At 50.2% G+C, this 21,374-nt stretch overlaps 1 protein-coding gene and 1 non-coding gene across 4 annotated transcripts in view; both read right to left on the bottom strand.

The window, feature by feature from the left end:
* Window positions 1-21,374, bottom strand: part of Grid1 (glutamate receptor, ionotropic, delta 1) — a 763,385-nt gene that overhangs the window by 680,535 nt on the left and 61,476 nt on the right. The gene's annotated exons all lie outside the window — the stretch shown is intronic.
* Mir346 (microRNA 346) lies at window positions 8,147-8,244 on the bottom strand. The gene has a single exon (NR_029774.1). It is a non-coding gene; the product is annotated as a microRNA 346 (primary transcript).

Here is a 21,374-nt window from a genome sequence, read left to right as displayed (position 1 = left end):
CCGCTGCCTTCAGAAATGAACTAGCTAGTTTCCAGGGGCATTTAATTGTCAAAGGCAATGTAAATGTCACCATACACTATGACTCTAACTTAGCTTAGCCTGTTAACAGGAGCATCCACAAGTGAAAACAGAAGCTCTCTTTCCGATCCACTCAAAACAGATATCTGATACACGAAGCTATTTAGGACAGTAATAAGTGAGAGTCACACACTGCACAAATTAGAGGGCACTTTTACAGATCCATTGCACTCACAGCCTAACCTAGTGAGCTGTCTAGTCTACGTGCTTCCCTGCCTATAAAGACAGCTCCCATCAGACAGTCCTTCTCTACCTGCAACATCCTCTCCTCAGCTCAACCCCTGCCTTACCGGCAGCCCTGTTCCTCAGACCTAGAGACGGTTTTGCTCTCTGCACCTGCCCATCTCTCAGAGCTTCCCTATTCAGTTAGTTCCTTTCCCTCTCACGGTTCTCAGTGGCCTTGGGAAGGGATTAATCCACCGGCAGAATGGAATTTTTCATACACTGATGTAGACTGGATGCCAGTAAGGGAAGGACACAGTCCCATCTGAGGTGAGCTGGCTGTGAGGACAACTGGATGGATCCAGAAACAGAATAACAAGGTCCAAGCTAGGATGGTCCCTAAGAACTGACAAAGTGCTGTTATGATGGGCTGACCTACCCCCCCGACACACACGCACACGTAGCAGATTGCAGCTTGGTCTTCAAGTGGGTCCTCAAGCACTGCAGAGAGGGCTGTCCCTGACTCTGTTGCCTGCCTATGGATCCTGTTCCCCTAACTGACCTTGTCCAACCTCACTGAGAGAGAATGTGCCTAGTTCTTCAGATGTTCCAGGGTGGACTGGTATCCAGGGGGAGTCTCCCCCCTTCTCAGAAGAGAAGGGGAAGGAGAAGAAGGGGTTGTTGGGGGAGACTGAGAGGAGGGAAGAATGAGAAGAAGCGGGGCTGTGACTGCAATGTAAAGTGAATAAATAAATAAAAAGAAATGTCTGTTATGAGTGATTTGGGAGAGGACATTGATCAATAATGATCCCACTGCATAGATGATTATCACAGGACTGAGTATCCAAAATAATGCCTACAGGAGGCCTTACTGAGCAACACAGCACCCAACAGAGACAGATGGAAAGCCAGACCTAAGAACAGGGAAGGAGACTCAAGGAGAAGCTGCAGAGACAGGCTTGGGTCCGGTCACCTCTAAACTTAATAGGAGACAGAAGACGCACAGTGTGGCTACGACTAGGTGCATAACAGTAAGACAGCCAAGCCATAGAAGGCAAGGTGCTCACTTGTCACATCAGATGTCAGCTGATTGGGATCGGTATTCAAGGAGGACAGCGGTACCGTGGGGCAGGATTGGGAGGACAAAGCAGCCAGGTATACGCTGCACCGACACCAATCACAAGGCACAGCTGAGGGACCCAGAGGGAACCAGGACAGGGGCTGAGTGTGAAAGTGACATGAGTGTCAGCTCCAGACACCTAAAAGGATTGTCCCCAGGAAGATAAAGAGCAGGGGAGAGGTGCCAAGGACTTTCTCCCCATAATCCAATTAGGACAGTCTGCAACCCACTGAAGCAAACAGCCCCCACAGCAGCGCCTGATCTGGTGAGAAGGACAGTGCTCCATGCCGGCCACAGGCAGCCTTCCAACAGGCCCCTGGTTGGAGTGTCCCCCCACCACAGTCAGGTTTGCACCCCAGTGAGACTACTAAACCCCCAGAAACACAGGAGGGAACAGTAGGAACCAGATAAATGAACACAGTCACCTACAGGCTATGTGTTTAAAAACTTGCTCACCTTCAAAGGGCCATCCAATCCTAAAATAGTGTCACATGTAAAACATGAGAGGAAGGCCTGTGGGGTGGCTGAAAGGCTTATAGGGCTTGCCACCAACCCTGACAACCTGAGTTTGATCTCTGGGACCCACAGAATGTAAGAGAACAGACTCTGCAAGTTATCTTCTGAATTCCCCATATATACCATGTTGCACAAGTGCACACATACACATACCCACACACAAACACACACACACACACACACATATATATATATAAAGTCAAAAATAAAGCACAAGATTTGCAAAAGTGAAATGCTACCAGTCATTTTTAAAATGAAAATATATTACATTTATTGAATAGTAGCATTCAAAATCAAATATTCTCTATGATTCTGATAGAACCACTATTGGAAGATGTGTGTGTGTGTGTATGCAAACAAAAATATTTTTAAATGTATTAGTCAGTTCACTAAGATATACTGTCATAACCAACAATCCCAAATTTCAGTGACTTCAACCAAACCCCACTTCCCTCTCCCGCTGTGTGTTACGGCTGAAGCCCTTTCCCACACAACCTTCATTCCAGGACCCAGGCCAAGGGAGCAGGGCCCCATCTCTGATGATGCAGTAACATCTAAGCATGGCAGAACCATTGGCACCTCCCGGGAGGGAGTGTTGGTGCTGAGGAAAAACACTCTCCTGCCACTCTCCTCCCATGGGCATGGCAAGCCACACAGCCAGAGAGGACGTCCTCCAGGCTGCCTAGAAATTCTCACACAGTGAAAAACACCAGAGATTCGGAACAGTAAGACAATCTACTACATTTATGCAGGCCACGGGGCAATGAGTGGGGGACAGGTTTTAATAGGAATGATGACATGGGCAAGTAAAAATGCTGGAATAATTCAAAGACAGGATCTGTGATTCCCAAAGAAGACTCCAGAAAAGAGACCCAGCTGACCACCGTCATCTCAGAAAAGAGCAGGGAACTACAAGAAGAGCCAAGATTAGAAATGAAGAGGGCACAGCCATCCTGCGGGAAGCCTGTACACAGAAACTGTTGCTGAGGTTCGCACTGGTTGGCCCTCATTTGAAAGACAGGATTCGTCTGGGGAGGGCTGAGCAGCCAGGACCTCACTGGTGGAGCTGAAGGCTGGGCCTCAAAGCTTCAGACAACCCACGAGGCCATAAACATGCACCTTTAGATGACCACAGTGCCACACCCTGGGGCACGCGATCCAGGACGATCTACTTTGGAGATCTAATAATTTACTACCCCAAAGCGTACACACTCTGTACACCCAGCTGCCGTATGTCTCAGGGCTGCTGCCCCTCCCTCCGTTCCCTTCCTTCTCCTTTTTTTCCTTCTCTCTCTCTCTCTCTCTCTCTCTCTCTCTCTCTCTCTCTCTCCCTCTCCCTCTCCCTCTCCCTCTCCCTCTCCCTCTCCCTCTCTCTCTCTGTGTCTGTCTGTCTGTCTGTATTTCTCTCCCAAGACTGTCCATCACTCATAAATCTGTCCATATCTTTGTTCACTGGTACAGCATGGTAACTGGCCCCCTTCTGTGTGCTTATATGCATGCAGAAAACTAAATCTCCACCTGGTAGTACCCATGTATGTACAATTACAGCCTTCAAGAAGCTGAAGCAGGACAGTCTTGAGTTTGAGGCCATCCTGGGCTACAAAGTAATTCCCTGCCTCAAAAATTAAACTTGGCTGAGTTTTTGGAGAATGGTGTTAAATCCTGCAAGTAATGTATAATTACATATATTCATATTAACTAGGAAATATAAAATATCAGGAAAGAACAGGAAAACTTGGGTCTGTCCAACATTGAAGGAAAATGCTCTAAGTTTAAGTAAAAGGTAGGGGGCAGGGATAAGATTGTGGGCTGTTAGCACCACCCAGATTAAAAGTAATTATTTCTAGAAATGGTGTATCACTCAATGGTAGAGTGCTTACAAGAGAAGCCCTTGATTCAATCCCCACTACCATAATAAAAAAAAAATCTAATCCAATGAATATAGAGTCTAGCTTCTAGCTTCACCCTAACAATGCATGTGTAGGATAGAAGCTAGCACAGGTGGCAAGCATGGAGATGGGAACAGAGAAGAGAGTGATGGAATGGAAATGGAATGGAAAACAGTAAGCAAAGTGGGCTGAGGGGAGGGGTGACAGGAAGCAAGGGGATTCTAAATGATAGTCAAGAAGCCTCCTCCTGGGATCCAAAACAAATGTCAGTATCACCCGATGGTCTTGCTCTTTGGACGTTGGAGGGACCCATGAGAACACAGGCTCTGGTTTCTCATTAATAAGCTGACATGCTTTCAACTGAAGTCAGTCTCTTGTGAGCTTAGTTAGTGTGAGGCAGACAATATGTGGTCATGGAACAAGCAAGAATCACCATGTGGGGTGGTTAGGTCAATAAGCACCATTCTTCTTATTATCTGCTACCTTAAACCGGGAGGCATAGGCACCGCCCACCTGCCATTCGTGCACTATTAACTACACACTGTGAGTATTACTTCATGACAGCCTTAACTCTGATCCTTACGTCCAGCAGGCCTTGGGCTTTCTAATGACCCCTGGACTCCAGCAAAGCCTTCAGGAGCTCCTGGTCTCTGTGGGAACTGACAGACACGCCTACAGTAGATGACATCCCAGAGGCCCAAGGCAGGGGCTAGAGAGGGCTGTTAGGAGCTGGGCTATAACAGAGTGTGTAGGTGAACATGGGAAGTATTCCTCCTCCAAACATGGAGCAAGAGCACTTCCCCAGCATCTGGCTGCAAATGTGAAAACCATGATGACAGACAGGACAGTGATGGAAAGTGCCTCAGGGAGGCCCCACAGACAGGTTCACCCATCACCAGCCTCCTGGCCTTGCTGAGCCACTCCAGAGCTGACAAGGCAGATAGCTCCCTTGCTTTCAATGGAAGAAAGGTTTTGTGCTTTCTGCTTTGTCTTTAGTTCTGAGCTAAACAAAGATCTGGCAGGTGGGAGATGGAGCTGCTGTCTGGGGAGTCTGCTCTACCGGAGACCAGATAGGTGTTCATCAGATCTAAGAGATGGCCTTCGTAGAAGCTGCAAAGGAGGGGTGTCGTATGAGCCCACAAAGACCCAAACACCTAGCATGAAAGAAGCACCCTTCAGCCTGCTCAGGCTCTGCATAGGGGCTTTCTACCCAGCCAGGAGAGGTGGAGTGACTATTACCCCAACTTTGGCAGGAGGAAACTGAGACCCGCCCCAGCAAATTATATGACTGCAAAAAATAATCCGACAGAATCTAGCTTGAGGCTGCCTCATATATGCCAGGGGCTCTGTATCGGTGGGACTTGCTGGATCCCTGGAGGACACAGGGCACACCAGACCTGCCAGCATGGGACAGAGTGGACATAATCTGTTCATTGGTGCTGCAGATGAGACATTCGGTGAGTGCAGAGCCCCAAGCCTGTCACCAGGCATCACTGCCCTTCTCCAGAAGGCAAGCAAACTCTGCAAGATTGGTAACTGGTTGACTTGAGTTCCCAGTGCCTGGAACATGCCTTATATACTACCTAGCCAAGGGTCCATTAGCAGCAAAGGTCACCCCATGTTCCTGCGCCAGGCCTCATATGACCAAGCCCAGGTCTAGGACAATCCCTCAAACTTCCTCTTCCTCATCTCTAATCTGGATCAGCAAGAAACTCCTTAGAGTGTATGGAGTAGGAGAGGAAGGCCACAGAAAGGAGAAAGAAAGGGTAAATAGAACCCACTATCTACAAGGCCAGGTGCTACGAGGTATGGAAACCCACTGGGTTTGCCCAAGAGGGCCTGGGTAGGTGTTTATGAACGCTACACATGCTTGCATCCAGCAGCCACCATCATAAAGGTCCCAGTTCCCATTGAAAACCCTGAAGGTCATGCCCAGCTGGCATGCCCTTGCCGTGTCTTAGGGCTAGACTCCTTAAGCATCTGTTACGGAATATTACTATCCAAGGAGCAGTGTGTGCCTGGCACATCACTCTTTATAACCAGTCTTGAAAGGTGGACCTGTTGTTCTCCACCAGCAGGTACCAAGAGTGAAGCTCAGAGAGGTAACGCAGTTTGCCCAAGGTAACACTGCTAGGCAGTGACATGAATTGGGTACTCTTTCCACTGCCCAAGCTGCCTCCAGGAGAAAGAGAACGAAGAGAGAGAAAAGGGACTGACTCTTCTGGTCTGCCCAGGACTTGGATGGGAGAGAGGGGGCTGGGTGGTACTTATGGCTCCACCCCCGTGCCTGGCAGCTGTTAGCACTGCTGGATCTGCTGCTGGATCTGTCACTCATCCTCCACCTTATCTCTGCTCCCTACCAGGGCCCCACTTCGCTGCGAACATACTGCACTCAGAGAGGTTAAAAAATCACCCAGCACTACGCTCGCTGCCTTTCCACGAGCTCTAATTCCAACCTCAGTCCACACAAGGTTCCACATCACTACAGACTTGCGCTCCTTGTCCCCAGAGGCCCAGAGACAGAGCCACCGCAGCAGCCAGGCAGGAAGCCCTCGTTCCCAGGCGCACAGCCCCCTCCCCCGGCCGCTAGCGCAGCATAGGCTGCGTTTGTGGGAACGCCGGCCCCCGCGCCGAGAGAGAGCCGATTTATGCTGGAGAAAACATCTTTGTTCTGAGGGTGAAGGGGAGCCATTTCCAACAATTTCATGCTCTGTTCGCGGGCCCGGTGCTGGGGTGGCAGCGAGAGGCTTGTTCTTCGAGGCAGAGCCGCACATAATGAGGCTTCTCACTGGCGCGCTCCGCCACCGTGCCAAAACCCAGGACGGTTATTTATCCATTAATCTGACATTACACCCCCCCTGCATTTTATCTGCGTACATAAATTTGGTGGTTAGAGTGTGTGCCTGGAAGAGAAACTCCTGCATTCGATTCCTACATATCCGTGCAGGCCATGCTACCCCTATAAACTCACCTTTGACTCCCCTGGGCCTCAGTGGTCCCAGCTGGGAAGGCTTCAAGGAGGAGTTTGGTCCTTCTGTAGGAAAGAGGGCATTCTCTAGAGAAAGACTGGTCGTCCTCACCCACCCCCACCCACCCCTCTTCCCCCCCCCCTACCCCATCCACCCCCACCCCACCCACCCCTGAGTCCTAAGCTCCTGTCCAGTGGTCTTTCTTTCACTCAGCAAAACAAGCCACTTTCTTCACTTCTTTCTGCAACCTCCAAGGTCCCCATCAGATCAGGGAGAGCAACTGGGATCCTAGGTCCCCAGGTCTGGGCTGGAGACCTGGCTGTGTGACCCTGCATCATCACCTTGCCTCTCTGGGATGGTCCCCCCACCTTCTCTCCCAATACTGCTTTAGAAATTAAGAGAATTAATATTTGTCAAATGCTTAGCACAGTGCCCGGCACACAGGAAGTCTCAATAAGAGCTGATTTACAAACACCAACTAGTATTTAGGAGCAGGCTTTCAACAGAATACAGGCTAGACCACTGAGTCTCCCCTGCCCCACACCAAGGCACTCTATAGACCACTGAATCTCCCCTGCCCCACCCCACTGCACTCTATTGAGAGGAGCATGCCATTCAGACAGACTGAAAATGCCCAGCTCTCAGTTATACAGAGGATCCAGATGATGAAAATGAGAGAGGGGAGGGGACTTGTCTAAGAACCCAGCAAGTTCACGGCAGAGCTGGGAACATATTCCAGTTGTCTTCCTTCCAGCAGGTTCATGGCTTCTGTGTTGATGTTGTTTCACAGTGACCTTGGATGCTCACTTAGCTCATTCTCATATAGAGCCTTAACTAAACTCTCCACTTCATGCTCAGGCTGAGCCATGGCAGACTGTAGGTTGCTGGCTTCCCCCATCCCAGCAGCTTTGTCACTGTGGAGCTAGGAGGCCAACCCCACGAGCAGGTATAACCTTACCCCTTGGTCTTCAATGTCATTTTCTTCATCTTTGAGTTCTCTGCAACATCTCTGTCGCCTGGACACTTAATAGAACTCCCAGCCTGCCCTCCCTGTGTGCCCTTAGCACCTTGTCCCACTTTCTCCCAGGGCTGGAGTCTGTAACCTGCCCCACAGCTGGGAGACATTTAGTCCCTGCTGCTCTCTACCCTGCCACACAGCCCTGGATGAAGGACTCCAGATGCAGCTTTATCTGACGAAGTGGACCTGACCTAAGCTTCACTACACTTCTTCAGAGCCCATCTTCAGTCATGTCCACTCCCTCGCCACTCTGTCCTTAGGGCCAGACTTCCAGGATCTTCCCTGACTTGGCATAGTGATGCCCATGCTGGCTGTGAAGGTCAGGTGTGCTGTAGACCAGAGGCATGACGTCGTGAGTCTGTAACCAGAGAGAGGAGCCAGCAGTGTGTCCCTCGAAGGAGCAGCTCTGCCCAGGCAGCTGCAGGCCCAGCCCCTGCCTCCTTCAGAGCAACAGAGAGGCAGGCACTCGGGCAGACAGACGCCCAACACAGAGACCTCCTAACCGCCTGGTCGCAGCACCTCGGCCCTGTCTTCCGTGGCATCACAGATGAGGAAGCCTCTCCAGGAGGCCAACTCTGTTGAGCAGAGACTCAGAGACTCGCAGGGGAAAGAGCTGCTTCTTGGCCACCCTCAGAAATCCTCCCAGTAGTGCCATCCTTCACAGAAGCCTGGGACCTGCACTTGCCTGGCCTTTTGCTTTTACTGGCTAGTTAAGTAACTAAAGTAGCATGACCAGAAAGATGTCGCCTTGGCTACACACTAGGGACAGCCATAGGCTGCTCAACAATCCTTCCCAGCCAGCCTGACCTAGGCCTTCAGTCTGAATGGCCGCCTTGCCCAGCTTCCTTTGGACGGATACTCCTCAAACCCTGTTCCATCTTTTAAACTGCCCTCACTCCTTTCCCCTCCACCTCCCTGACGTTATCTAGCCACCCCATCCTTCTCCCTCTCTCTTTCACTTTCTCTTGTTTACTCCATTGGGACTCTTGTCAGGCCTCAGCCCCTGGGACAGTAAGCCACATCCTAACTCACATGGCATTCCAGTCTTTTCAGCTGCACCTGTCCCAACCATCTGTGCCAGGCTCTATGTCGCATGATTGAAAAGTCAAGAATTAGAGACAGCTCCCATTCTGAAGGTGAGGATACTGAAGCTTGCCCACATAGACTCACAGTTTCTAAGTGCAGTGGCACGAGGTGAACTTGAACTCAGATGTGTCAGAATCCAGAGCGCCATGTTTTACTCCTAGCCCTGCCATCTCCCCAACACTTTAGCTTTCATGAGCATTCAGGGGTTCCATGTGGAGTCCAGCTCTTCCAGGTCCATGGAGGAGGAAGCAGGAGTACCGGGCTCCCACACATGACGATGACACTGATCAATGGTCTGTCTTCCTTCAGTGCCACTGAGTGTCACCTGTACCTGTCTTTAGCGGAGAGGAAGTCAGCAGTTTCCAGCGATGAAAGGCTGCTCCTGATTGGACATCATAATCATATTTGCCCAAAAGTTATTTTCATTCTGCAACTTTCCTGGTGACAACATCAAACGTCAAGTAATGCCTCTGCAGATGGGCAACGCCATTGGTCTCCTATCAGCACTGCCCCCACTCACGCTGCTCAGCCTCCTGAATTCTGTGCCCTGCCACTCAACCTCCTGGTCCCAGACCTCAGAGATTCCTCTTACCCAGGGACCCACTTGCAGAGTTGTCCCAAGCTTCCCAGTGGGGCAGCAAGAAAAGAAATAGGTCCCCACAGAGTTTGGGGCTGGAGCTACTCTGCTATTCATCCTATACCCTCAACACCACCATAGCTGACTCCCAAACACACCTGTGACCCTGGCTATAACTCCGAGGCTTGCCACAAAGCCCCCAGTGCATAGCCACAATGACCTCACTACCACACTCCCACGAGTGGCCCTCTAACTCCACGCAACCCTTTAGAAAACACTCATAGGACATCCCTGACACACACACACACACACATACAAATGCACACAGAGAAATATCAATAACCCCAAACCACTCTACCAGGCCCCTAAATTCACTTCCTGGATTCCTAGAACTTCCTCACAGCCAAGTACCCCCCCCCGGGGGGGGGGCTCTGCACTTGTCCCATACTCCACCCAAATCTGACCCAATTTTCCCTGTCAAGTGTGCATGGGAACCAGTCTTCTCGGATGGGGACAGGTGAGAGGAACACTGTCTTGCTCCAATCCCCAATTCCAGGTCTCTAACATTGACAAACCCAGCCCAGAGCCTCGGGATCCAATCTGCAGCATCTCTTCTAGGGCATGGATTCCGGCCACCAGACAGTGCTCAGCAGACAGCCACAAATGTGTAGCGCATAATAAATGCACAAGGTGTGGGGGGGATGCACCTAGTGCCTCATTAGCTTGGCCTCTAAAGCTGGGTCTCATTAGCCCAACTTCAGACAAAGAAAGCTCCAAGAAGCAGACGGGGAGGTTGGGGGGAGCTGAAGTTGTGCCATCAATGGGAAGGGCTATAGTCAGATTAAATCCTGCTAGAACCTGAGCCTCTACTGCCCGGGAACCACCCTGACACATCCCATATTGACAGGTCAAGCAAAGTCTGCTCTCCTGTGGGCAGGTCTGGATTCCATGCTCAGTGCTGCTAGGTACCTATCTCTTGCTGACACCAAACTCTAGCTCCAGGAAGTACAGGGCTGCTGCTGCCTGTATCTCCCTGGCAACCCAAGAGCTTTTGTTCACCAAGAATGGAGCTGATTCATCCCCCTAGGGTGAACAGCAGGGGCTGCCAGCAGGGGAGCTGGGTTTAGCCTTGCCTTCAGCCCTGAAACCTGGGGATAGGTTTTTTGCCAGGCAGGTAGTTCCTAGCGCCAGCCACACCCACCAGCCAGAACTCTTCAGCCAGCAATAGCTTAGCCATTGGGCAGCGAGAGACAAGGGGATGTAACATCCTTCCCATGAGAAAGAAAGCCTTACTCCAAGTCCCCTCCTCGCATCCTCCTTCCTGACACAGGCCCATAGGTCCCAGCACTGAAGACACACACACGAGCCATTTGTAAGCCCCCAGCAGCTGCCCTGGGTCTCTGCCTGTGCACATCTGTTCCCAAGACAACAGCACCCCCTCCCTCCTTGCTCCTCGCTGAGAACTTCTTATCTTTGCGCTGGAGCTTCAGGCACTGCCCCCTCTGCAAGTTTCCCAAGGCAGAATGAGTCACTGCTCTGGTGCTCCCCCACAGTCTGCACTTGCTGTGTCACACACAGGCTGACCAGGCTAAGGATTCCTCTCTTGTATTAGGATGGTCCCTACACCAGTCAATGAGCTCCAGTAGATGTGTGTGTGTGGGGGGGGGGAGACACGACTGTCTTCACTGTACAGTCCCAATTCCCTCACACTGAGTTTCACCCTGAAAGCCATCACTGACAGGGAAGTCAGTACCCATGAATGCTGTACTGGCCCAAAGGACTCCCTCGTCGACACCACTGAGTTGGGACTGGCAGGTAAGCTGTACTGCCAATGTGCCCAAAGCAGTTATGGCAACATTTGTTCTGAGGAGGAGTGTCAGAGCTAGTTTTTGCTCTGAAGTTCTGTCCTGTCCAAGCAGCACCACCACCAACCAACAGTAGCTGTCCATCCGCTGCTTTTTCTGGAGTGAGAAGATGCCCGTAAGGTACAGAGCACCAGGCCAACAGCCCCCAGTAGACATGGAACCCAAGCAAGAAGTCTCAGCGTTGCAGGTCACTACAACATAGGCCAACCTATTCCAACCTAGACCAGCACTGAGAGAACATGGCTTGTAGCAGTCAGGCCTGCAAAGGGGTCAGGGGCTAAAGGGAGGCTACCCAGCTGATTTCCACATAGAGCTAGCGACAAACTCTAAGGTGATACGGAAAATAATGATGCCTGTTAGAAACACCAGGGTTTCCAGAACAAATGGGTTCAAATTCAAGCTAAGTCACATCCAACTCGGAGAGGTCCTCACGATTCTGAGATCCTCAGCTGAAAATAAGTGCTTCCCAGGACAGTACCAAGACAGCAGCAACACTTGCTGTAACCCTCAACTGCCTCTGCTGGGGGTTGTTCGAACCTTTCACTTCCTCCAAGATGTCTGGAGGGATGGAACAGGCAGACTGATGGGCAGACTCAGTTGATACCATCCATCATCCATATGAGACACAGGGAAAGCCAGGCTCCTAATGAACCGTGCCCACTGAGGTGACAGAGCAAAAACCCTACACACACACACACATACACACACACACACAGTGGGGGGTTCATTCTTGGCTCCTCAGGGACCCTGACACCTGGGCTGTACTAAAGCTTGTTCACTATAAATCCTGTCCTCACATACCTCTGGAAGAGAAAAACCCACCCCCTACACACACACACACACACACACACACACACACACACGCACGCACGCACGCGCGCATGCACACACAAGGAAATAAAAACAAACTGGTATTTGAGGGTATTAAACTAGTGTCTGCCACTCACACAGGGCACAGAACGGTGTCAGCGTCCAGACAGACTGAGAAACCTCTCCGTTCCCAGGCTATTAGCTACATAGAGTGCACAGAGAGCTACCACCTCAGCAGCAACTCCTTACTTTTTGACAAACAGTAAAAGCAAGTCACAGAGGCCTAACTGCTTCCAGGTATGTGTATCCCAGAATAACGCTCCAGTGCTTCTAGGAATACGGAGGTGTCTGTCTCGCTGTCTAGAATCCAGTCGAAGTCACTTGGTATGTTAAAAAACAGGAAAAAGTATTATCCATAGGAAGGGGGCGAAAATCCTAGCAAAACTGAACCGACACCTACCCAGATGTCAGACCTGGCGGATCGGGATATTAAAGCAGTCTTTACAGCTTTAAAGCAACAGCATGGGGTTTTAAAAGAAGATGAAATCCCAGCTTCAACTCATGAGAAATGAGAGTGTGTGAGACAACTGAGTGGCAGGGCAAAAGGGGCAGAGGGAAAGTTAGCACACGTGGACACATGGGAAAGAAACTACCCGAAAGGAGACAGTCTTTAAAAAGATGAGAGAGAGAAAGTATGACATTAGTGGTCAAGGGATAATTCCAGTACATTAACAATTTATTAATAGTTGCAAATTAGATCAACACTACAAACACACAGATCCTAAAATCTCAAGAAACTTCATGCAGAAGAAACACGGGAAGAAACTACAGAAAAGCACATCACAGCCAAGATATTCAAAAGCAGGATAACAGAAAACATCCTAGAGGCGGCCAGAGAGTTAAGGCACGCTGTGTTCAAAAGAAAAGGGATAAGAAGAGCAGCAAATTCCTCCCCAGACATGAAAAGACACAAGAGAAAGAATGCATCAACATCTTCCAGGGTTCCGAAAGAGAGAAAGAAAAAAGAGATCGCCCTGGATTTTCAGACCCAGAGACAATATCTTTTTGTAAGGTGGAACAAAATGGCCGAGCAGCCAGCTTCAAGATCTCATCTCCAAAACATTTTTAAAAGAAGGAGAAAGCACCAAACGCAAACTTTGTAAGAACTCTGAAATACGCTCACTGGTCTGCCACCACCACAAAAGCACCTGCTATGATTTGGAACTTGACTGTCCCCCAAAGGCCATGTGTGACGGCTTGGTCACCATCTGGTGGTTCTATTGGGAGATGGTAGAGCCTTGAGGAAGTCACTACAGGGCTCCATTATACAATCGCATCATTACAGGGGTCACTGAAGGGGACACTGGGATTCTGGCCCCCGCTCCTTTGCAGCTCCAATGTAGTCTTTCCAATAACAACAAAGTTTGGGGGCTAGTGAGATGGTTCACTGGTAAAGGCCTGGCCACCTGAGTTTGACCATCAGAACCCACATAAAGGTAGAAGAAGAAAGACAGTCCCACAGAGCTGTCCTTTGACCTCCACGTGTACACCATGACGTGCATGTGAGCATGTGCACGCGCACACACACAAACACACAAAACACACAGATACAGACACAAAGGGTAAGACAATCTTAAAGGTACAAAGATGGTTCAGTGCGATGCTCCCACAGAATGCCAGCAACCAAGTAGCCTGAGTAACAAAAATATATGGTCTCAGAGACGCAGAGAATGGAATTTTAAGTGGCGATGTTAGTATGGCTGGTTTCTAACAGGAACCATGAAGAAGGCTCTAAGGACCCTCTGTGGCTTATAAGCAGTCATCTTTCCCTTAACTTATGCTATGCTTTCTCAAGAGGACAGAGCAGAAAGGACTCCGGACACCCTAAGCCCAGTGCTTTTATCCAGTTCAGATTATGATGTGTGGAAGGGCCCAAGGAATATCCCATTGCCTGGCTGGAGGAGAGGGGTTTGGCAGAGATGAGCAGAGTTCAGTGGGACAGGCTTACTCAGAGAAGGAAGATGGCTCAGAAGATGCTATGACATGCGCGCAGGCACACACACACACACACACACACACACACACACACACACACGGTGGGGGGGGTCCTTTCACATATAACTGCTCCCACACATCTGCCCCCATATACACCTGTCTTCACATCTGTTCACACAAACAACACAGACCCACTCTCACATTCATACACCTGTCCTCACAGAAAAATCCATGTGCATACATGCACACACACATACACATTGTTGCATACAATGGCATGCCTCTGTGTCAGCACATGCATTCCACCCCTCTATGATCACTGCACATCTCCCACTGAGTCAGAGGATCTACTGGCAGCTTAGCCACCTCCCATGAGGCTCTGCCTCACTGAAGCTAACAGGAATGCAGGAGCTCTGTTTCCAAGCTAAGGAGACTAGAAGTGCAACTCTGCAAAGACCAGAGCACCTGCTCACAAAACAGCATCCACTGCCACCACTGCCAAGCCAGCCCATCTTCCGCCAGCTCCCAGAGAGAGCCCTGAAAAAGGTCACCAAGTGCCATCACGCAGCAAGGCCATTCAGAGGAAGCACAGCTACAAGTGACAAGCTTATGACCTCTGGCTTGTGGGCTCTAAGCACAACAGGCAGTGCAGGGATAAAGGCCAAGTGAGTGTCCCAGTTAAGGCAGGTGCTAAGGGGAAACTGGGATGTCACCTGCTGCCAGGTGCCCACACCCTGGGCCAGCATCCAAGCAAAGGGCATAGACAGTATCAGAGGGAGGTAGTAGATATGAGATGGCAAAGAAGGTACAGACAGGCAGGAGCCGATGAGGAAGAAAAGGACCTGTGCTCATTTGGCCTTAGCTCTACCCAAGTGTAGAAGGTACAGCCTCATCACCTGCTATGACACTGTGGCAGTGCAGTGCAATGGTGCACTGCCTGCAAATGTTTCAAGGCCCCAAGTTGCTCAGATGGCTTTAGAGCTTACACATCAGCAGTCTTCCCTCTGTGGAGACTTGGAGTCGGAGAAAGAAAGAAGCAATATTCTCCTGGTGGTCAAGGACCTTCGCCTCTGTTCCTCCCTAGGCCAACAGAAGTGTCCAGGGTATTCCTAGTCCAGCCAACCCACCCGCCCCAGACTCTAAAACCTAACAAGGCCCTGGTTCACTTTACCAAGGTGCCACTGGTATCAGCTGACAGTAATGGCTTTGAAGGTCACAACATGTGAGCCAGACACCATCTTGCTGTGTCTGCCTTCAGCTGGCAGCAGGGGAATTTCTGGATGTCATTGCCATACACAAGATCACCTTGCATGTGATGCTCACAGTGAAACCCTGTAGTGACGTGCTTCCTTAATCTCCATGTGACATCCTTACTTAATGACCCACAAACGATCACCCAGGAGACTTGAGCCACTGCATGTCACAAGAACAAAGGGCTCAATGTGTCACCTAAATAATGAGATCCAGGCCCCTCAGACATGACCCACGAAGCGTGAAACCTATACCGTCTCATGTGTAGGTCAGGCTGAGAGTAAGTCAGAGAGCACTCAGCATAGATAGGCAGTGTGTCATGGTATCACCCGGCTCCACAGACCAATGCTGCCCACATCCATGGCCTTTGGTCAGAGTGATGATGTATCAGCTACACCTACTCAGTGGCTCCCAAGAACCAGACTCCATTCTGAGCTAGGCAGGTAAAGCAGTAGGTGTAGGTGTTGGTGCAAGGTAGATTAGATATAGCCATAGGTACAGATGATGTGTAGGTACAGGAATAGGTATGAGGGAGATATAGAAATAGCTCTAAGTATAGCTGTAAGTATGGGTGTAGGTACAAAGGAGATATAGATACAAACATGAGTATAAATAAAGATGTAAGGCATGACTTAGGGAATGGAACTAGCTAAATAAATAATAGGAAGGCAGGTGTCTAGATAAGGCAGAGGTATGAGTGTATAGAGGTATATATACAGGCACCTAGCGTGGGAACAGGTATTTGTTTAAGTATAGATACAGCCTCCTCTTGGATCTCACTACAAGCTTAGAGATATTTATTCTCCTCCATAATAGGAAAAAGGTATGAAGAAGAGCCTGGACCATCAGCCTATAGCAGCCTGGAAATCAGAGCCCAATCAAAGATTTGGAAATGATGCCATGGGGAGTAGCCAGCGTCCCTCAGTTCAGGTGGCTGATGCTATAAATGAAGTGGCTGCTACAGTTCCCTCAGCAGCGGAAGAGCCCAGGCTCAGGTATGTTTTTCTTGATTGCTTGGGTCACTAAATTTGGGGGAACTTCCATGGGCTTCAGACACGCCCTACACACCTTCTCCCATGAGTGAGGTCAAAGGGAAGAGGGTGAGAATTTGAGGCAGGCCTTCCAGGAAGAGCTTCTCCAGGGAAGACAGGCTCACCCCTCAGCATGTGGTTGAGATGCTGGGTCAGAAAGAGGGAGAGTGGACCCCAAAACTACCAGGCACCCATAACCTACCAGGTCCTGACCCTGGGCATGAGAAACTTAGCTGCTTCTAACCTTCTGACTCTGAAATATGACCTAACAATAATGCCTGCCCTTAAGGAGACTAATGTTCTGCACTCAGGCACCTAGCAAGAGCTCTACCAACACTGACACTTGCCACTAGCCTTAGGAAGGAACTGGGGACACATATGGGGCAGAAACTAGGGCCTTCAGTCATCAACAAGGATTCAGCCACCATTGCTCAGGCTCTGGCCAGGGCCCAGACATGGCCATGTGGTGTTTGCTCCTTCAGGCTATGTTACTGGGACTCTTGGAAGCCCCAGGGGCTGATAGGGAAGATGGACATATGACTTCTGGCTGTGTGTGAGAGCATTTAAAAAAAAGAGAGAGAGAGAGAAAGACAGGACCACTCCATCCAGGGACAAGAAGGCTACACAGTATAGGACCCTAAATGCTGGTAAGATGAAATCCAGGAGGATACACGGAGAAAGCCTGGTTTGTGGAAGTTGTTGAAGAGCCTAGCATGGGAGGCTCCAGGTATGCCATGAGATGAGAGTAGGAAAGAGCAGATCTATGGGGAAGAGGACTTGCCATAGGAAAAACGGGAGTGGCAGTGATCAACACATTCCCCACCATTTCTCTGCGGGACTGGTACTTCAGGTCAAGTCACTGATAAATTCACATCTAACTGAGCATTGGGGGCTACCTCAGACAAAGGGCAATCAGATGAAAGCCTTGTGCCTGGCCCCAGTAACTTGCTGCTCAATTGACAGGGGATGCTACTGTCACTCTACCAAGTGCCTTTTTAACAGAGGGGAAACATGAAAATGACCCACGGCTGACTGTCCCAGTCCACAGTGCTTAGACATCAGCCCCTGAGTCCAAAAGGACCACAAGTTCCCAACCCAAGAACTGTGTATGAGGCTTGTCCTTAGGACAAGTGCATTAGCTTCTTTGCTTCCTAGGCAAAGTATGGCCAGCTAGACTCTCAGACAGGCCACAGAAGACAGCTAGCTGACCCCTTCTCATGGCCTGGTTTGCACAGAACAGCCTACATACTATACCTGATGTCTTCCATAACATCTAGTTTCACGTCCTTCTTTAACCGTTTCCCCAACCTGGGTGACATCTCAGTAGTCGGTTTAACTCTGAGCTCTGTGCTTTCAGCTCTGAGCTTGTTCTGTCCTGGAGTTTTCTGAGGTCTCCTAGCCATGCAAGCTAAAGGTGACTGCAATCAGCAGCCATAGAGGATGTTCCTACAAACTGCAGGAAAATTCTCCCTCAGCAATGATGGTCTCCTTCTCCTCCTCCTCCTCTTTCACCCCACATGGCAGCTCAGCTCTGCAAATTTCTGCCTCCAACTAAAAGTGCCCATTTCTGAGTCACGCTATCACCTCCTTTAGAAAAAGGCACCTGTGGCTATGCTCACAGCAGTCCAAAGATGCTCTGTCAAAGGCCAAGCCATATGGCGGAATCTAAGTATGTGCACAAAAAAGAAAGGGTGGGGACTCTTACCACACACACTGTGGCACCTGCTTGCCTATCCATAGCCAAGTTCTATGGCAAATGCCAAGAAACTCCCACATCTCCTGCGTAGTTATTCCCTCAACAAGCAAGGCTACAGGGAAAGGGCTCAGGGAGCTGAAGAGAGGCCAAAATATCCAGGTAGGAGGTCATTATAAGAATCACAGTGGCTCTATCACCTGCACTGCATGCAAAAATAAAGAGGTGTGCACTCGGAGACGTTAATAATATGCCCACAAGATATGCAAGATGATGATGGAGAACTCTCAAAGTTATTCTAGAATGTGCGCAACATCCACACAAAACACTTGGTCGTCAAAATGACTCAAATGAAATGGAACTTTATGGGAGCCAAAAAGTCCTGCTGAACTGCCGCAGGCCTGCCTACGTGCTGCTTGAAGAAGAACAACTTAACACGGTACCTTCGGATCCTCGTCATCAGGCTCGCGCTCAAACTTCACTGCAGCCATTACCTCCCAAAGCCCAAAGCAGCAAGGCACAAACTCCCAGATTAAAAAAAAAAAAAAAAAAAAAAAAAGCTCCATCTAGCAGTGGACAACCATAGCTTCCCCTCAAATGTATGGCCAAGGGCTTCCCTGGGCACAGTGAGTCCAGCCTCGTGGGCACAGAAGGCAATGCAAGCATACTACTGAGATAGTGCATGTGCTACCGGAGGGCAGCAAACCTGCCTGTCTCCCAGAACTCAGCTCCTTCCTGTACAGCCATAGGACTCCCTCCTCTGTGCCTGCCCTCCAGCTTCAGTATGGATGTCATGCTCTCACTTCCAAAGCTCTTGCTCCCTGGGCCATTAGAGTCTGCCTGATCCAAGCACCTATTTCGCTTGAGGAATAGATTGATGAGACTTCTGCCACTCAAGGCGAGCAGCCTAACTGGTGGGTCCCCACAGTGATGCCTGGGAAGAGTGCAGGGGAGGTACAGCATCCTCAGCTCCATACTGCCTGGCGAAGACAGAGCAATCATCTTCACCCCAGGAATATCAGCCGGTCACGAGAAACAGAGAGGAAGCTCCACAGGACAGTATTATCACTTACGCCACCTTCCTAATGGTAAATTACTAATATCAGAGCATTGCAAGTCCCTTGAAGCTCTTTACCGCCTTAGTGAGTCAGCACACACCATTTCAACCCGGCTTCCTCTGGCCCCCTTCACCACGTCCCATGGCCCACCCACTCTCCCCATGGCTGCTGGCTTAATCTTCTTAAAATGGTTCTGATCATCCCAGTTCCCTGCTTCCCAAGCCACAGGGCTGCCCTAGCCTGCCTTCCCCAATCCCCACTCTCATTTTCTTCCGCAGAGCCTCCTGCCCGCCTCCTTCTCTAATACACTGGACATTCCCCTACAGAGAAAGATCGGACCAATTGAAATGTCCTGCCTACCATGTGCTGCTGACTCACGCTGGACGGACCTCTGCTGAAGTTTCCCAAGAAGGGACCCTCACTCATGCTAAGACCAGACACTAAAGATCAGACTTGGGAGAGGTCCTGTGGTCAATTTACCATCAGGCAGGGCAGACTGAGAAGGGAAGGGGAAAATAACACAGGAGGAGCCTGAGAGAGAAAGCAGGAATAGAAGGCTTCATGATCATCTGAAACTGCTAGACCCAGCCATGTATGAAGCTAGATATATTCTCAAAAAGCAAGCTTAAAAAAAAAAAAACTCATTTTACTTAAACTAGTTTAACTTGGATTTCTGTCACTTAATTAATATATCTCTCCGTGCCCACCAAAAGAAGTGAACTGAATGGCAGATAACCAAACTACTTAGGACTTCATGACAGAGAAGACAGAGGAAAACAGAAAATGGAGACTAAGAGACTGAGAGACACAGTACCATCAACTGGGGGCACTGAGATGCTCTGTCGGGAGGAAGAGCCAAGGACAGGGTCCTTCAGGGCAGTAAGGGGCAAGAGAGAGTGAGGCCAGAAGCAGTGCGGAAGGTGGGAGGAGCTTCTTTTCTGCATCTCACAGGCAACCAAGAGAGGGCTTGCCTCAGTCCATACTGTCCTGAAGCCTCGGCCAGAGAGAGCAGCCCTAGAGAGGAAACACCCAGAGCAAACGGAGCAGGTTCCCAGTCTCTGCAAGGCTCCACGCAAGGCCAAGGAGGTCCCAGATGCTGACCACCTCATGTCCCAGGACAGCTACACAGATCATGGGACTCACTGCCCTTCTGCTCTTTTAGAGCCCATCTGGAGGGAGGCTACCCTGGGCCATGTGTGTGAGGCCCGGGAGTGAAGCCAAGAAGGAGCCCAGTAGAATAAGGGGAAGCAGAGCCCAGGTGACCCCAGATCCACAGCACAGCAGGCAAGATACACAAACCCCCAACTTTCAGAAGTTAGCTGAGGAGGAGAAGCCAGGGAACCCAGCGGGGAAGAATAGGACTCAGTAGAAGGTTTGTGGGAACTCCCCGAAAGCCGTGCCCAGTCACCCCACAGTGCCTTCCTCTCTTGTGAGTCCTGAACAGGAAGACACTCCTGGGCAAAGGCTACCAACCGTACCACTTCTGTGTTCCATCTAGCTGAGCCATGGATCACAGTGTTGTTGTGTCTGTCCTACACCAGGGAGGAAGCCCTACAGGCATAAGGGCCACACACCCCATCCTTAAAGGAACCACTTAATAAAAACCAGTCCGCCATCCATGCCCCAGACACAGGCATAGCTCCTGACCAAGACCTAGGACCAGGACAAGTGGCAACAGCTCATGTGCAGCTCTGATATCAGGGAACTCCTTCCTATCTGACAGAGTCAAGTGGCCCAGCCAGAATCCCAAAACTTAAGTTTTAACCCAAGATGGCTCCCAGACAGATCCTGTTCCTCTTCTTCACTGTCACGGTCAACTGGGTCCCGAGATTGCAATCCTACAACCCAGGATAGGAAGGAGGCTGTCTGGTCAGAGAGGGGAAAGTCCTACACACAGGCTGCAGGACGGTCTATGCGGGCTTATGTGGTCTTCCCTACCACAGACTTGGATCCTGCATACAGGAAGGAATAGGAGGGGTACCACACTTTCCATCCCCATCCCCCACCTCTGCACCGCCCGCCCCTTCCCCATACACACACACATACACACACACACGCACACGCACGCGCACGCGCACGCACACGCACACGCGCACACACACACACACAGCTTCTACTGCCTAAAAGTTCCCTGCTCATCCACAAGCTCCATTTAAGGGTACACAGGAATGACAGCAGCCAAGATGAGCAACGGGGAGCAGAGTGACATAGAGAATGGATTCCTGTGTCACCCTGCAGCCACCTGCCCCAGGGAAG

This window comes from Mus musculus, chromosome 14, assembly GCF_000001635.26.
Source record: "Mus musculus strain C57BL/6J chromosome 14, GRCm38.p6 C57BL/6J".
In the NCBI taxonomy this organism is placed as follows: Eukaryota; Metazoa; Chordata; class Mammalia; order Rodentia; family Muridae; genus Mus; species Mus musculus.
The sequence above is the reverse complement of the archived record's forward strand: the minus strand, read 5'-3'. Positions and strand labels throughout refer to the sequence as shown.